An 18,243-nucleotide genomic window follows, 5' to 3' on the forward strand; every position below is an offset into this window, starting at 1 on the left:
CTGTGCTGTTCTTATGACAGTAACTAAGTCTCACAAGATCTGATGGTTTTATGAACAGGAATTCTCCTGCATAAGCTCTCTTGCCTGTCACCATATAAGACATGACTTTGCTCCTCCTTCACCTTCCACCATGAGTGTGAGGTCTCTCCAGCCCTGTGGAACTGTGAGCCAATGAAACCTCTTTTCTTTATAAATTACCCAGTCTTGGGTATGTATTTACAAACAATGTGAAAACAGACTAATACACCATCTAAATGTATTGTAATTACTTGTTTATTTTTACAACTATAAAGGTCAGGATTCAGGCATTACACTTACTTATTTACACTTAAGTCTCCAATATTAACAGACTGCTGATTTACATAAGATAGATGTTCAAAAAAATCTTTGTTGAATAAAAAATGGGTCCAGAGCCTAAAACGGCATCAACTGTGCCTTTTGTTCCACTTTACTGTTTACGGAGGAAGGTAAGTTTAGGTAACTCAAAAGCATTACTGACAAAACTCTGAAGTTATCTTAACAAATAATTTCTAGATTAATTGGTAACTTCTCTAATGTAATTATTAAAAATAAAAGTTAATTAATTTGGAATATTATAAAGGACAATCCACATTTTCGTTGTAATCCTCCAGAGCTAATCAACTCCTTGCCTTAATCTCTTTATTTTTTTCTGAATTTCTATAGGTTATATGTATGTATGTATTTTTTAACGTAAGTGATTACATTAAGCCAAGTGATAGTCTCATAGTTGTATACTGTCTTTAAAAAACTCAAACTTCTTAATAAATTAGCAGATATTTGTATTATATGTACTTCAATTTAGTTAGAGCAAGTAAGTGAAACATAATAGGGCCAAAGCAATTGAAAACCCAGAGGCACAAGAAGCACAAGAAGTCAATTGAGCATATGTATAAACTTTATACAGTAATTTTGATTTTATATTGAAACATGTACACAAACTTCTAAAATATAATAAATTATTTAGCTACTTATTTTAAACTAATTTTCATACTATTGCTGCCTTTTTATATAAGAAAACACAGAGTTCAAAAATTGTTCAAATTATTTTTAACTCAGTTATTTTCTTTTTCTCAGTTAAGATATGGAGGTAAAATCCTAATTTCATTACAGTTTATATTTCATTTATAACCTACCAATGCAATATTCTGTATGTTCTATCAGAGAAGTAATTAAAATCAGAGATGGCAAATACAAATATAATTTCTGTAACTACCTCTAGCTCCTTTATTATTGGATCAGATTATTTTTGAAAGAACAAGGCTCAGAGGAGTGAGTGTACCCTGATTGAATGTTGAATGAATCAGAATGGCAAAGCCAGAAAATTATGTTTCTGCCCAGCCTTGATATACTTGCTATAGCTTCAGGCTATAGTTTTAGTCTGGAGTAGAAATCAAATATGATTTGGATACTTTTCAATATAAAACAGAAAAGAAGCGAAAATTCTATTTCCAAGTAGAGTGTAGAAAGCTACAAGAGAATATTGCTCAGCATCAGTAAAGAAGAAAACTCCAAATAAATTATAAAATTATTTTTTTTTTGAAGTTGTAACCAGTAGAACTGAACTCCAAAGGGTGACAAGTTCCTCTAAGGAAAGAAGAGACAAATAGGCTCTTTAATCTTGGCAGAGAATGGGAGAAGGTGGCGACCGAGGAAGTGGATTAGAACAAACAATGAAATTTATTACTGAATTCTTAAATAGTAAGTGTGGTCTAGTGTGACAGATTAGAAACCTGGAGAATCCCTAACAACTATTAGATTGGCACTAATTTTCAAGCTTGTTCTGACCCTCATTTTTTTTTTTTTTTTTTTTTTTTTTTTTTGAGACGGAGTTTCGCTCTTGATACCCAGGCTGGAGCGCAATGGCGCGATCTCGGCTCACCGCAATCTCCGCCTCCTGGGTTCAGGCAATTCTCCTGCCTCAGCCTCCTGAGTAGCTGGGATTACAGGCACGCGCCACCGTGCCCAGCTAATTTTTTTTTGTATTAGTAGAGACGGGGTTTCACCATGTTGACCAGGATGGTCTCGATCTCTTGACCTCGTGATCCACCCGCCTCGGCCTCCCAAAGTGCTGGGATTACAGGCTTGAGCCACCACGCCCGGCCTGACCCTCACAGTTTGTTTATGAGAATGATTACAGACAGGAGACGAGGGGGAGAGTCTCTTCCAGGTTAGGGCACACACGCAAACACACACTAGAGCAAATATCATACTTAATGCTGAAATATTGAATGCTTTCTTTTTAAGACTGGGATTAAGGCAAAAGTGTCTAATTTCCACATTTTAATTCAATGTTGGATAGGGTTCTAACAAGTGAAGTTAGACAAGAAAAAAGATTAGAGACATCATAATTGGAAATAAAGAAATAGAACTATCTCTATTTGAAGTCAACACAATTGCCTATAAGAATCTACAATAGCTGTTACAACTCATTTGTGTTTTTAGCCAGGCTGCAGGATACAAGACCATATACAAAACTAAATTGTATTACAATGCACTAGCACCAGATGTTTGGAAATTGAAACACAAATAATATAAAACTGAAATACAAATGGAAATGAAGAGTATTATTAAGCAGGAAATACAATAAATCTTTTTAAAGTGCTAATTTCGTATACTGAGATCCATGAAACTTTGCTAATAGAATTTAAGAAGAATAAACAAAGAAAACATATAACATATTCAGAGATTAAAGGTTCAATATTGTTAAAAAAATTACATCAATGAATCAATTGATTCAGTGCAAAATGAATCAAAAAGTCAATGAATTTTTAGTAGAAAATAACATTATTTATAAAATTTATATAAAAATGCAAATAGACTAGAATAGGCAAATAATTTTAAAATAAAAGAATAAAATTGAAGAATTTACATTATTTGATATGAAGACTTACTCTTGTGCCACAATAATCAAGACAGTTTGGTACAGGCTAAATAATATTTATACAAATCAATGAAACACAGTAGAAAGTTAAAAGAAAAAAAAAATATCTACAAATGTGATCAGTTGATTTGTGTAAATGTTGACAATGTGAAGAAAGGATTTCCTTTTCCTCAAAGAGTTCTGCAAAAATGGGACATTCAGTATAAGAAAAAATATTATTTGACTTTTACTTCATTCTACCTATAAAAACTAACTTGAAGTAGTTTATAAACTTAAAAGTAAGTGAAAAATTATTAAACTTTAAGGAAAAAAGTATTAAAAATTTGTGTCACATTTGATGAGGCAAGGATTTTTCATCTAGAGTACAAAAATCACAGCTCAAAAATAAAAAAGTAAATTAGTTTTTATCATATCAATAAAGAATGTATGCACTTTAAGAGGTACTGCTCTACACCAAGAAACTGGAAAACTGTGATGAAATGAACAAATTCCTAGGAAAAAATACAACCTACCATGACTGACTCTCAAAGAAATAGACATTTTGAACATACCTATAACTAATAAGAAAATAGAATACTATTTAAAAAGCAAAGCCTTCAAAAAAATACTAGCTAGCAACCCAAATTTAGTAGCACATTAGAAGAATTATAAACAATGAAAAAGTGAGATTTATTCCTGGACCCAAAGATGGTTCAACATAAAAATCAATTTAATACACCAAATTAACAGAATGAAGAAAAACACCCACATAATCATCTCAACTGGTACAGAAGCAGTGAAAAATTCAACATCTTTTCACATAAAAACATTCAATAAACTGAGAATAGAAGAAAACGAATTCAACATTATATGGCTATGTATGCAAATTCCACAGCTAACATACTCAGTGGTGAAACTCTGAAAGCTCTTCCTGAAGATCAGAAATAAGACAAGACTGCTTGCTTTGTCACTTCTATTCAAAATACTCTTTGTCCTAGCCAGAGTAATTAGGCAAGAAAATAAACAAATGCCTTCCAAATCGGAAAGGAAGAAGTTAAATCATGTTGTTCAAAGATTGCAAGATCTTATCTTTAAAAAGCCCTAAAGGTTCTACATGTACACACCCCCAAAAAAAAACTTGTTAAACCATTCTCCAAAATTGTAGTATACAAAATCAACAGACCAAAATCAGTTTTGTTTCTATAGCTAACAATAAACAATTTTAAAAAAATTATAAAAGCAATTCCATTCATAGTAGTATCAAAAAATACATAGGAATAAACTTAACCAAGGAGACAAATATCTTGTACAAAGGATTGCTGAAAGAAACTATAGAAGACACTAATTAAAGGAAAGACATCCATGTTCATGGGTTAGAAAATGTAACATTGTTAAGATGTCAATATTACCTAATGGGATCTGCAGATTCAATAAAATCTCTATCAAAATCCCTATGATGCTTTCTGAGGAAATAGAAAAATCCATCCTAAAATATATATGGAATTTCAATAATGCCCAAATTATTATAACAATTATGAAAAAAAAGAATAAAGTTAGAAGTTTCAAACTTCCTGATTTCAAAACTTACTGCAAAACTATAGTAATCAACACAGTGTGGTACTGGTATGAAGACAGACATACGTAGGCTAATGGAATTGAATAGAGATACCAGAATTAAATCTTCACAAATATGGTAAGAGCACTTTTGACAAGGGTGCCAAGACCATTCAACAGGAAAAGGAAATTCTTTTAAACAAACAGTGCTAGGAAAACTGAATAATCATATGCAAAGAGTAAAGTTGGACCCTCACGTTCTATTATATACAAAAATAAACTCAAAATTGATCAAAGACCTAAATGTAAAACTTAAAATTATAAAACTCTTAGGAAAAAAAAAAGAGAGGAAAAGCTACATGACATTGTATTTGACAAAAATTTTTATATGATATGAAAACCATAGTGAATGAAAGGAAAAATAGATAAATTTTGATGTATTGGCCTACATCAAAATTAGAATTTCTGTGCATCAAAGGACAAAACTAGCAGAGTGAAAAGGCACCCCATATAATGCAAAAAAAGCTGCAATTTATATTTCTATTAAGGAATTAATAAGTCAAATATGTAGAATGCCTATAATTCAACAATTAAAAAAATCCTTTTTTTAAAAGAGCAAAGAATGTGAACAGATATTTCTCTAAAGAAGATATACAAATGGCTAATAAGCCACAAGTCCTTCATCTTAAAACATGGAATATAACAGTAAATATGTTATAGAGCTGTTGTGAGGATTAAATGAAAAAATGCACATAAAGGACTTAGTAAGTACATGAAAATCACTCTCAATGAATACTAGCTATATTGTTATTATATTAGTAGTGCTTGCTTCAACTAATTACATCATGCTAGTATAGTACTTAGCACACTGTTGTGCCAAATATTTCTGATACTTAAAGCATTTTTACATAAAATTTATACTGGATCTTCAGTAATTATGCAAGGCAGAATGGCAGATTTTATTGTTCTCAATTTATAGATAAGACCAACAGGAAGAATGTAAAAGGTCTTGCACAACTGTTATAAGTTTTTCTCATGAAAGCCTTTTAAATTTCTCTGTATACAATTGCAACACAGTGGTACACACACACACACATCCTCTCTTTCTCTCTCTCTCTCATGTGTGCACACACACTAAGACCCTGTATATGTTTATTTTCAACCTGTTACATAAATTGTGGCCTTTTAATATAGCTTTTGGATAATTTTAATTTATTTTATTCTAGCACAATCAGTTTTTCCAATTCTCTAAATGTATAATTGGGTAGGTTTTATTACATTAATAATATTTCTATTAGAAGATCTTGATTCTTGCATAAGATTTTTTTAAAAATGGAGGTCAAAGTAAGCAATAGAAAATTAGTAAAACAATTTGTTGACTTGACAATAAATGTATATTCTTAAAAGAGTATAGGTAAGACACATAGTTATTATCATATTTGAAATCCAGATACTCTGCCAGCAGGAAAAATATTTGTTGGGAGTGAAAAAATGACTCCATGTGTTGTTAATCAATCATTCAGTTAGCTTCCTGCTGGTACTTGTATAAGATCTATTACTGTTGTGAATATTTTACCTGTGAAATCAGGGAGAAAAGATAATTAAACACACATTAACCAGACCTAGGAGTTTGAGTATAGCAATCTATTAATCAATATTGATTGAATATTTTAATAGACATCATGAAGGAGATGGGTTTTAGCTATGCCTTGAAATATGAATAAGATGAGGATAGCAAGAAGGCAATAGAGTAAGAAGAAGATGCAGGAGAAGGAATTTCAGGAAGAGGAAACATGGCATTTCCACAATTTCTTCATTCACTGTATTCAGTTTTTCAGATCAAATAACTGAATATACATGTCTTCTTTTCTAATTCTCTTTTAAATGTTTGTAAATATGAAACATCACTATATATATTTTTAAGAGTTACTTCTTAAATTTGAGTTAATTTTAAAATAACATCAAGCAATATTTACTTAGTCATGCATTCACTTATTTCAAAATTCCGACCTACTCCTCACTTTTAATTTCTGTTTCCTTAGTTCAAACTTTCGTGTCTTCATTTGATACTTTTGTGTACCTATTATGTGCCTGGCATTGTTTTGGGAATATAAAGATGAGCAAAACATGACCTGAATCACTACCTTCTGGAAGCTTACAGTCTAATAGCCTAGACTATAGGGACAGACACTGATTAAATGATTCCATAAATAAACGTAAATTTACCCTTGAGTGTAGTGCTAGAATAAGAGGTATTATTGGAGCATACGAAAAGGAGAGTTGACTTGGTCAAGAAGGTCAGAAAGACTTCTTTGGGGAACTGACAATTTAATATCAATCTAAAAGATGAGTAAGGGTTAACTAGAATGGGAAAAACATTACATACGAAAGGCAAATCATATGCAAAACTCTGTACTGAGAGGACATTTGGCAGGGATGATCTTAAGGATGTCAACATGAATGAATAAGACAGAGCAAGGAGGAATTTGGTGCCGGGTGAGCTTGGTGCTTTTTCTCCTGGGTTATTTCTGGGCACCCTGTAGTTCAGCATCACACTAGACCCTCTCCAATCCAGTCCTGTCATATGTAAATTTCTGAAGTTAACATGATCATATCACTCCTGACTTAAGCCTGTTTATTCATCCTTCATGGAGACACCTGCACTCAGGCATTATATGTATCTCACCATCGCCGGAACATGGTCTGCTGTTAAGTGACCTTTGAACTGGTCACCTTTCTTGACCCTTGAATTTGCTTTGCCTCGATTGCTCTACCTGCAGCCAAGTAATCTGTTTGTCTTTTCCGCTGAGGTCAAATGTTACCCTCAGTTTTGGGACCTTCGTGAATATCCCCAGGGTGGGATCCTTTCCTCTCTGTGCTTCCACAACTTTCTTTGCCTTCCCTGTCCACACCTCTGTTGACATGGCATTCAAGGAGAAGGTAAGCTCTTTAGAGTCGGGGATCTAGTCTCACTCTTTCATACACAGTAAGTTGAGAAATGTCTGAGAAAACTTGACACTTGAAAAATGTGGGGTTTCTGGCCAAACTAAACATTTATGTCAGTTTTTTAGGTCACATCCTGATAATTTAGGATGAATGATTTTGCATCAAATTGTTGATTCAAATAAATTAATTTAAAACTGCTTAGATTTAGAGATAGCTTTTTTTTCACTAGTAATGACCGAACAATTAACACTCTTGAAAACCCCAACAGAGTCTTAACTTCTCATATCTAACTCCTTTACTTAAATCTAAGATTTTAAAAATATGTTAATTGCCATTAAAATATGACTTGAAATAATTGACTTAAACTCCATGCCTCAGATTTCTCATTTTTAAGGTGGGGATGATAACTATCTCCTAGAATAACTATCTTCTAGATAGATGGTTTCTCTCTCCTAGAATAGTTATGAAAATTACCCGGTTAACATCTCCAAGTATTTTGAACAGTATTTGGCACTAAGTAATGTTTTACCAACATTTGTTAATTAAATAAAAAAACAAATAAGGCAGATATTGACAGACATTTCTGAGAAATTTCTATGACTTGTAAAGGAGTATAAAGATGAATCCATTCTAAATGTACTGATTATACTTTGAAAGATCCCTTTTATAACTGCCCATATTTATTCAATATAACCGGTTGTAACAGTGCCTATTCCTCAGCCTATATAATTACAGCATCAGGAAAAGAAAGAGACTCCAGATCTTCATACTGTACTCTTGTACCGCAGGCTGTATTCTTGGGCTCAGTGGTGAGTTTGGTACTTAGGTGAGTTAGGTGATGCTTCTTGCTACTGCTACTTGAGACAGATTGTGTCTCCCTGTTAACTCAAGAAAAAAAAAGTTTAAAGCTCATGCCATCAAAGAATGCAACCCCCACTCCCCTATTGCAGTTATTTCTGAGACTCTAATGACCCATCCTCTTTCCTTTAATATTTTTAACTCTGGTTTATTGTCACTCTTTGCAATACAATTGTTATTGTAATTCTTAAGAATTATCTATATAGATGCTTCTCTCAATTCCCTGGCTTCAAAGTTCTTTGGCTTTTACTTCTTCATAGATATAGTAATTCCTCCACCTTCAGCCTTCCTCTCTCCTCATTTCCACTGAGGTATCGTCATTAATAACAACTCCACATTTCAGTTTCAAGCATAGAACCAGTTTCCACTCCCTCTTATCACCTACCCCTAATAGTTTTTCACCAGTCTGTGACTAACATTCTATTGATTCTATGGCCTTTCATTCTTCCTTTCTGACTTCATTCCTCACTTTCTTCTATATTACAGTTTATATGTCGTAGTACATCACTTACTGCCTTGCCCATTTCCATTCATTGTATTCATCTGGCAAAATCTGAACCCTGGTTAAATAAAATTCAATATCAACCTCAAGCCTGTTCCTTTGAATCTGAACAAATTTGAAGGAAAAATTTATGACTGGTCTTACTTCAAATTCATGAGCCCTATATTTAATAGGAGAGCCAGAAATCACATCAAATTTCTTAATTCCTCTTGTTCTGCCACACTGCTAAATAACTATATGTTGTCCTAATTTCTCAAACTCCTAGCATCTTCTTCCCAACTTTGCTCTCAACAGGATTCTTAACTGCTAAGAGTAAAGTTAGTTACTGCTTCTAACTTCATCAAAAAAAACTGTAAATATAATTAGGAAACTTTTACACACTTCTCATCATAGCTACTTTCCTACAGCATCTGCATCTTATTCTCTGCCTTTTTTAGCTTCTCTGTGTAACCATAAGTCCTCTCCCTCCATCTGTGCATTAAATTTTATTTTCCATTTTGCTCGTTCCCCAGTCCATTTACTCATTGTGGGCTGAAATGTATTTCCCCAAAATGTGTATTTTGAAGTCCTAACACTTAGTACCTCAGAATGTAGTGGTATTAGGAGATAACATCTTTAAAGAAGTAATTAAATGCAATGAGCTCTTTAGGATGGGCGCTAATCCAACATGGCTGATGTTTATGCAAGAAGAGGAGATTAGGAAACAGACAGAGAGAGGCACCTGACATATACTCAGAGATTGAGGGGCGACCATGTGACTATAATGAGAAGACAGTCATCTGCAAGCCAAGAAGAGAAGCCTAAGAAGAAACAAAACATGCCTACATTTGATCTTGAAATTTCAGCCTCCAGAATGCTGAGGAAATACATTTCTGTTGTTTCTGTTGTTTAAGCCACCCAGTCTGTGGTATGTGCGATGGCAGCTTTAGAGAATGAATACACCACTTCAGACAATCTCACTATCTTTTCTGCAAGGCTAATTATTTCTCTCAGTAGACGTTTCTCCTCAGTACACAAATATATCTTTATTTCCTCTCTTATAAAATAAAAATTATCTTTTGATCACACATTCCTTCCGGCTACTACCTCATTCTTTCACCATTTCCATATAATTCTGCTTCTAACTTTTACCCTCTCTTTCTTTCCTGAATATACTCTAACAAGGCTTCCCTTCTGTTTCTCTTCTTAAGACCATCACTCCATGGGAAAAGTGCTCCTTCTATAACAAACTCCTCAGTAACAGTAAGTTCTCCTCTATAACAAATTCCATGTTGCTAACTGTAATACTCAATATTTATTTGTTATCTTATTTGACCTATCATTTAATAGGGGAAGGTTAAGTCATCTCCCCTCCCCCCATTCTCACTGTTTAACATTGGACTTACATATACTCAAATGTATACCTGGTATATATGTTTGGCTAATACGTTTCCTAAATGCCACTCGTCCAAAATAGCATTCCTTTTTAAACTACTTATCCATTTCTCTCTAACTAAATACATGACAATTTCATTCTTCCAGAGATACGGTTTGACTTTCTGTCCCCACCCAAATCTCACCTTGAATTGTAATAATCGCCATGTGTCAAGGGAAGGAGCAAGTGGAGGTAATTGGATCATGGGGATGGTTTCTCCCATGCTGTTCTCATGATAATGAGTGAGTCTCGCAAAATCTGATTGTTTCACAAGTGTCTGACATTTCTCCTGCTTACACTTACTCCATCCTGTCACCCTGTGAAGAAAGTGCCCGGTTCTACTTTGCATTTTGCCATGATTGCAAGTTTCCTGAGGCCTCCCCAGCAATACAGAACTGTGAGTCAATTCAACCTCTTTCTCTATAAATTACCCAGCCTCAGGCAGTTCGTTATAGCAGTGTCAGAATGGACTAATACATCTAGTAAAATCAAAAGAAAACAAGCAAACAAATACACAAACAAATATTCTTCATGTTATCTAGGAGTCCTCTTAAAATTCTCACATCCCTTATTGAATCCATCAGCCAATCCCCTGTCAGCTATATATTTCTCCAAATGCCAGAATCCATCAATTCTGTCACTACCTCCCTTTTCAAATTCTTCAAAATCTCTTGGTTGGAATTTCACCACTATTGTCTTGTACTTTCCTTCACTTTATTCTCAATGCCACAGTCAGGATCATCATTCTGTGACATGACCTACATTATGTACATCACTGTCCTAAACCTGTTGGTGGCTTCTCATCTTACGCAGGAAAAAAGTCAAAGATCTTTCAAGGCATCCCAATAGTTTCTCTGTCCTTTGTTCTTTGTCCCTTGAACACTCCAGACACCTCACACTAGAACTTGTGAACCTATCAATTATGTTACAAATGATTCTCCTTCAGAAATTTGCAGGGCTCTCTCTCCTACTCTGCTCTATCATCATCTTATAAACTATCATTTTCTTTATATTTTTCCTTTCTCTCACTTTCCTTAACTCCTTGAAAGTAGAGATTATGTTTTGTTTATCTTACTGCTATGGCATCATGTGTAAAACGGTCTCTGGCACATGATAAGCACTCAGTAGGCATCTTGAGTGAATAAGTAAATAGATTTGCTAATATGAATGATATATTCTCTGCTTTTTTGCAACAGGCTTACATAATCAATAGACTCTTTACCTTCTTACATTGTCAGAATTTCCTCAACAGTTAAATCTTCTGCTCTGGGCTTCAATGACACACTTGAATGGAAACTTACTTGGATATTGTGATCCTTGGGAAATCCTAGGATTCTGAGTGCATTAACATCTGATAGGGAAACTTTTGACTAATAGGGGATGGTTACTAGTAGATAAAAGCTCTATTTTCAGTTCTATAAACCTTCTAAACCTCATTTGACACAGTACCTCAAAGCATCCTCTGCACAATCAAACTGCAGTTGCTTATGATGGCAACTAACTGGTAATGGAATCTTGCATGGGCTTCACCTTCTTCCTTGGGATATCTTTCTAAAATAAACTGCCTGCAAACAAGCCCTTGTCTCAGATTCTACTTTCTGAAGAGAACCCAGGCTTTGCCAATTTTCCTATAAAGCAAAGTCCCAAAGTATCCCTAGAGTATGATAGGTACTTAATAAATATTTGCAGAATATATAAATCAGACAATTTACTATAACAGAAAGAACCTTTATTATTCACTTTTAGATAACTCTTGTAAGATCAAATTAATCCTATGTATATTATCTTCTACTGCTTCATTTATAACTGTATATCAAATTCCAGAATCAAAATGTCCCAAGAGACCATAATCTTTTTCATCTTTTTTTCTAAATTGGCTAAAAGAATTATAGAATGTTTATAATCAAAGCTTTAGAATATCTTCTATTTTAATGGAACAAAAGATAAATTGCAGTATGAAAAATTTCACTAGTGCCTCTGCTAAAACCTATTCTACTGGAAGATTAATGACACTCTGCAGTTTAACTCTAAAACTAAAAAACTATTTTAATTTGCACCTTAAATAAGTTTTCTTCCTTCAGAACAATGTTTATAGTTATTGCATTTCCACAAGCTGCTCAATAGGTAAATTCAAACCAAATAGTAGAAATGAAAAGTAAATGACTTCATATATCTTGGCAAAAATTAAGGTATGGGACCACAGTTAGAGTGGTTTATAGTGCCCCTTATTCCACATTTATTTTCTTTTCTCAGCAGTAAAAAGGAAAATCTTTATTCCTCAAAGTACTTCTGGCTGGCAGATGCTGATGTGAAGATCATCACTTCCTGATTCTAGCTTGGTTAGATTCAGCTTATATTATAGACATAGAAATATAGGCACAGCAATTAAGTGCACAGAACAATCAGCAAATATCCCTAAACACAACCAATCTCCTGCTCTTAATCCACCTTGATACCCTTTGCAATTACATCAGTTTCTCAGGAACTTCCTACTATAAGTTTCTAAAATCACACATTTAAAGTAAAAGCCATCTATTTGGATTCACCTTTCTTAAATGTAATTGTAATATTTTTATATGATATAAAATTATATAAAATTTTATATTTTTTATTTATATATATTTTTATATTTTTTATTTATATTAATTTATTTGTATTTTATATTATATTATTTATATTATATAAAATTATATAAATTTTATATTATATAAAATTATATAAAAATATAATTATATTAAAATAAATATAAATTTAATAAGTATACAACATGAATTCTTGTATTTTTGGATTAAATTTTGCAATTACAGTTATTTTCACTTGGTTTCTTGGAATTGTTTGAGAATGAAAGAGAGAAAACAGATTACTTTTCTGGACACACAAGGATAATGACTAAGGTCACAGGTCAAATTCTCCTGTGAAAATGTTACTGGCATTTTGACAAATGTTTTATATCTTACTGTTCATTTAGATAATAGTTATATGATAAACTAAGTGCCTGTGAATATTTTAGCTGTTACCATCTCATAGGCAATATAAACAGGTAGAGAAAAAGGTGGGTACAAAACCTGGGCTAAAACTGAAAGCAATTAATGAGAATGCTCAGTAAATGAGTCCTTCTGTAGCCTCCTCCAGGGTTTCTTGAAACCTAGATTTTGCTTATTTGAACTTTCTAAGATTTAGAAATTTTAAGATTAAAAAATTTTAAGAAATTTTAAGATTAGAAACTTTCTAAGATTTAGAAATTTTCCATTCAAGAGGTTCCCCATCTTGAATATCCAGTATTTTGTTGTTGTTTTAGGAGTGAGGAGCAGTGGAAGTTAAAATTACATTCACCCTTAAAATAGTTCCCAAGGCAAGTTTGTCTAATGATGTACTTTGAAATTGTATACAAATTAAGTGAGAATATATTTTTGATAATCTTTTCTTTCAGTTCTATACATTGAAAAGCATCTTGCAAATTATGAATATCAAATTAGATATTAGAAGAGAGCAGACCTGTTTACATAGTCCAGTGATTGTATGTCATAAATGATTAAGAAATACTTGGTTGTAATGAAAAATAAAATGGTATCTTTGAAAATGTTTAGAAATATTAGTACAACATATTGATAAAGCAATAACTTGTAGAGCTTTCTTGATTTCAATGCACTTTTCCATGTATTAATGGTTTTGAGCCTTTCAATGATTCAGGAAGCTAGGACAAATGTATTTATTCCCAACACACAAACTAAAGAAACAAGGTAGCTCAGACCTGTTGACCAACTCGCTCAAGGCACACAGTTCGCAAGTTACCTAACCTAAGCTTTGACTTGAGATACATGTGAATGTTTAAATAAAACAAATACAAAGGATTTCTTTTTCCTCAAAAATACCCCAAAAATACACCGTATTAACAGTAATTATTATAACATTATAACTTTTTAATTACTAATAATGATAAAACAGCACAAACTATTAATCAGTTCTTATGAGAATAATGTAGTACAGATTGTCCAAGTTAGGGAAAACTATTGTTATTTTCCACCAAATATCTATTGCTTTCATTCTCAAAACCTTACTAAATTTCTTTCAAATCTAAACTATACACAAAGTATAGTAGTCAATTTAAATTGTGTAGTCTTAGTAGTACACATACCTGACTTTTAATTCAAGTTTTTGAAATCACTCCTAGTGTTAAGTTTAGTTTATTGAGATTTTTAAACTCAACCAATCAAATATTTTTCCTCTCTCCTTCTTCCCTTCTCCTATTGGGCAGTTTAGGTTTCTAGAAACTTACCTGTCACCTAGATTGAGCAAAGGAACATCTCTTTGCATGACATCCTCGACCACACTGATTTATGTTTCGTTAGTAGCTGCTGTCTCTTATCCTGGTAATAATAATGTCACCAAAACTCCAGAGGTTCAATACAAGTCCTGCTGCTTGGGGTATAGAATGCCAATCACTGAGACAAGGAGTATTGTCAGGGAAGAAGGCTTTAATCTGGTGCTGCTGCCAAAGATAATGGGAGATAAGTAACAAATCCAACTTCCAAACAACCAAAATGGTGGGGTTTATATAGCAGGAAAGATGGAAAACCAGGAATTAGGGAGTGGTAAAGAAGCAGTCATGATGAATGAGGGGTCTTGTGTCTCACTTTCTGGACACAGTAATCTGGTGAGCTTTAGTTTCTTCATGGAGGGACAGTTTCCTGAGGATGTCAGATGAAACAAATGTAAGTTTTAAGTTTTAAAACACGGGAAGTTCAATTTCTATGTCTTTTCAAAAAAACATAAATATTATTTCTATGAGACAATTGGGACAGTTTCAATAGTGTGCAGCCATTTGTTGATGGCCTTTCCAGCTTTGCTTCCAGCAGTCTATATTCATGTCATCTAAATTCTAGCTCTCAGCCTCTTCTAGTTTCCAGCATTTCTGAGGAAAATACATTAAAAAATTAACTATCTCTAAGGTAGACAGAAGGGAAATGTACTAAGTATTCCCTAAGTAGGGCACTCTAAGACACTCTAAAAGGACAGTGAATGTGGAGAAGGGAAGAGAACTCAATTAAAGCCCCAATACATCATCCTCCTTCATGTATTCTATTTCCTTTCATCATTCAGAAATTGATTTTATCTTTTGATTAGCAGTACAATAACTCTTACATTTATTTTTAAATAAATGTTTACTGAATCCAGGAAAAATTCAGACGCTATGCTAGATTTTTGGTTCCAACATGAAGACCACACAGTCTGTGTTTAATTTGCTCACAATTTTAACATAGGTGACCACATAAACAGATAGTTAGGGTGCAATCATAAGACTGTAATAATTAATAAAGTAATGTGTAAGACAGTGTGCCACTAGAAAGGTCTTTAGAAGTTTCATAGAGTCAGTTATTTAATTTTGTTGAAGAGAATTGAATGGATATTTCAAAGGTGTGTCAGGGTAAAGTGAGAGAAATAATTACTGAGACTATTGGACAAGATTGCTATTGTATTATTAGAATTTCTGTGTACCCAGAGGAACTTTTGTACTTTAATCAGGGACACAGCACAATTTTACTTGAGCACAAGAAGTCTCAAATTAGCAATAAATTAATGAGAAAATTACTCTAGTTTATCCTTAAGCACCATTTTTAATACTTTGCATTTCTCCACTAACATGAACTGATCAATTGTTTGACTCTGTTACAGAATTAATTGCTTAATTCAGTCAAATTAGTAATCAGATTAGTTGACTGGTTAAATCAATTATTGTCAGGTTGGGTGAGACAGAAAAGAATGAATTGTATAGTTTATTTTAAGGGCAGGAGCTTGTTCTCAAATTTTATGTTTCTTATTTAAGTTATGTCTATAGATGTTTTAAAAACCTGTTTACATTTTTTTCATAGCACTTATAATTGAGTTTTTACAATATTGTAATGTAAGTGATGTTTTGACTCCACTTTACTAGTAGAAATAATAGGGTATATCAGGGTTAAGTGATTGTTGACTGTAGTACTGTACTGCTAAAAAATGGCAGATTTAGGACTTTAACTGAAGGGCTGCTGACTCTAAATCTAGTACTTTTTTTCCCCTAGAAATAGAGAGGAATGAAATACTGTGTAGAGAAAAATTTAAAGTCATCAGTAATTAAAAGATATAGTAAGTCATGAGGAATTTTTATTTCACCACAGAAACATTTTTCTGCATTAAGGTTAGGGTGGGATAGTATTTTTTGCAATACTCTTGAGAAATAGTTAAGGCTGATGGATTACCTGACACATTATTGGAAATAAAGTACCATCAAGAAAAACATGTATTACCAATCATTATCCTGAAGCTTTTCTAGAATTAATTGGAGAAATGATTATAGGATCTCATGTGAGCCTCACTGTAATGTTAGCAAGGTGATATATAATTCTAAGGCCCATGTTTTTTTTTCTGTTTAACCAGTTGAGCAAAGATTCTTATTTAAGTGTCTACAGCATGTTTGGTACCATTGGTAATGGAAACAATGAAAGATACATTTTTTTAATTCAAAAAGGTACCTTTCTTCCTCCTTTCCTTCCTACCTTCTTTTCTTTCTGCCACACTCATTCATTGAAAATCGCATGGTACCAGGCACTACTGCAGGAATGTGAATAGTAAACAATGTCTAAAATATGCTCTAGCTTCTGGCAAAGCTCACAGTCTAGTGATGGAGATGGAATTCCCACTCATGAAACTATTGAGTAATTACATTCTAAACAGTAAGTTATTAGCTAGAATTGTAAAGTTATACTGATAAGAAAAATAGTTGATCAGTCTAATTAATTAATTGAATTTGAGCAGAACTCACAATTCAAACCCTGAGGGATGAGTAAGAGAAGTAAACCTGGTGGAAGGAAACTGATTGATACACTGGAGATTATATGTTCTGACTGCAAGGTTCATCAGCCTCTATGGGGTTTTCTTGTTTGTTTGTTGTTTTTTAAGGGGCTTTCCAGTAAAGATTAGAAAGCCTGCTAAACAAATTCTAAAAGGGCTGTAATACTTAGCCCCTGTGCTGTGGAAGAATATTGTTAAGTAGAAGTTCAAACTAAGCATTGTCAAATGAGCCCCTCTTGCCATTGTTTTTTTTTTCCCTAGAAGTCTGAAATTTAAAATAATTGTGTGAGCTCTCTCATTTTTTAAAGATGGTAAATAAAACAGACTTTGGAAGAAGATTGTGTGGGACAAACAAAACAACTATGATCATGAGTTTGCAAACTCTATGTTTTGAAACTACAAACGTGTAGTTTTACAAAATGTGATGGCATTTTTTGCAAGACTACTTTTAACAAGTTTGATCAGAATTGGATTTGTCTCTGAATATAGAAAAAATGCTAAGCTACAAATTGAGATGTAGAACAGTAAAGAGGAGAGCAGAGGGGACAGGTGTGGAGGGGGGAAAAGATAAGGGAAGGAAAGAGAGGAAAAATAATCCCTTTGTTCACAAATGCTGTCTTTGTGATGCCTTCATTTTTGTCCTCAAATTTATTGAAGGAGAAAAAAAGTTTGTGTTAATTTTTTTAAGGAATCAATTAAAGAAATATTCCCAACTTGCATTTTCTTGTGAGTGGTTAACAGATGTTTCCACAAGTTAGTGAGTTTACTTATGTGTCAGAGGCTGGACATTTGTGTATAAAACCTCTCTTTAGTCAAAAAGAAGCAAATTAGAGAAATATCTTACCAGTGTAAATACTTCAGACTGTAATAAACTCCATAATGCTATAGCACATAATACTGGGTCAGAATACATTAACTTGTTCCCTCCAATTTCAGTAACAGTAGTATTTTCCTTTTCCAATTGTAAAAACAAATCACACAGCAAAAAATTTTCTCTAAATGTAGGAATCTACTAAAATTCTAACCTTTTAGCATGTGAACCTCATTTCTAAGTAGAAAAATGACAGACTATTAACTTTGCTTTCTACTTCCTTTGAGTCATGACTTGACTTCCAAAACATTTGGTCAACCAGACTCAAAGTCTCCTTGGAGAAGAAACATTGAGAAATCATGTACTTCCCTCCTTTTACAATTCCCCTTCAGGGCAGAGCAATACAAGTGACCCTGGCTTTCGACAAACCTTAGCTGAAGAAAATGTAA

General features: G+C 33.1%; 1 non-coding gene across 1 annotated transcript; it reads right to left on the bottom strand.

The window, feature by feature from the left end:
* Positions 1-17,089: 17,089 nt before the first annotated feature.
* LOC135277099 (U7 small nuclear RNA) lies at positions 17,090-17,151 on the bottom strand. The gene has a single exon (XR_010344700.1). It is a non-coding gene; the product is annotated as a U7 small nuclear RNA (small nuclear RNA).
* Positions 17,152-18,243: the final 1,092 nt, after the last annotated feature.

Source organism: Aotus nancymaae, unplaced genomic scaffold, assembly GCF_030222135.1.
Source record: "Aotus nancymaae isolate 86718 unplaced genomic scaffold, 86718_ANA_hifiasm-v0.15.2.pri h1tg000029l, whole genome shotgun sequence".
NCBI lineage: Eukaryota > Metazoa > Chordata > Mammalia > Primates > Aotidae > Aotus > Aotus nancymaae.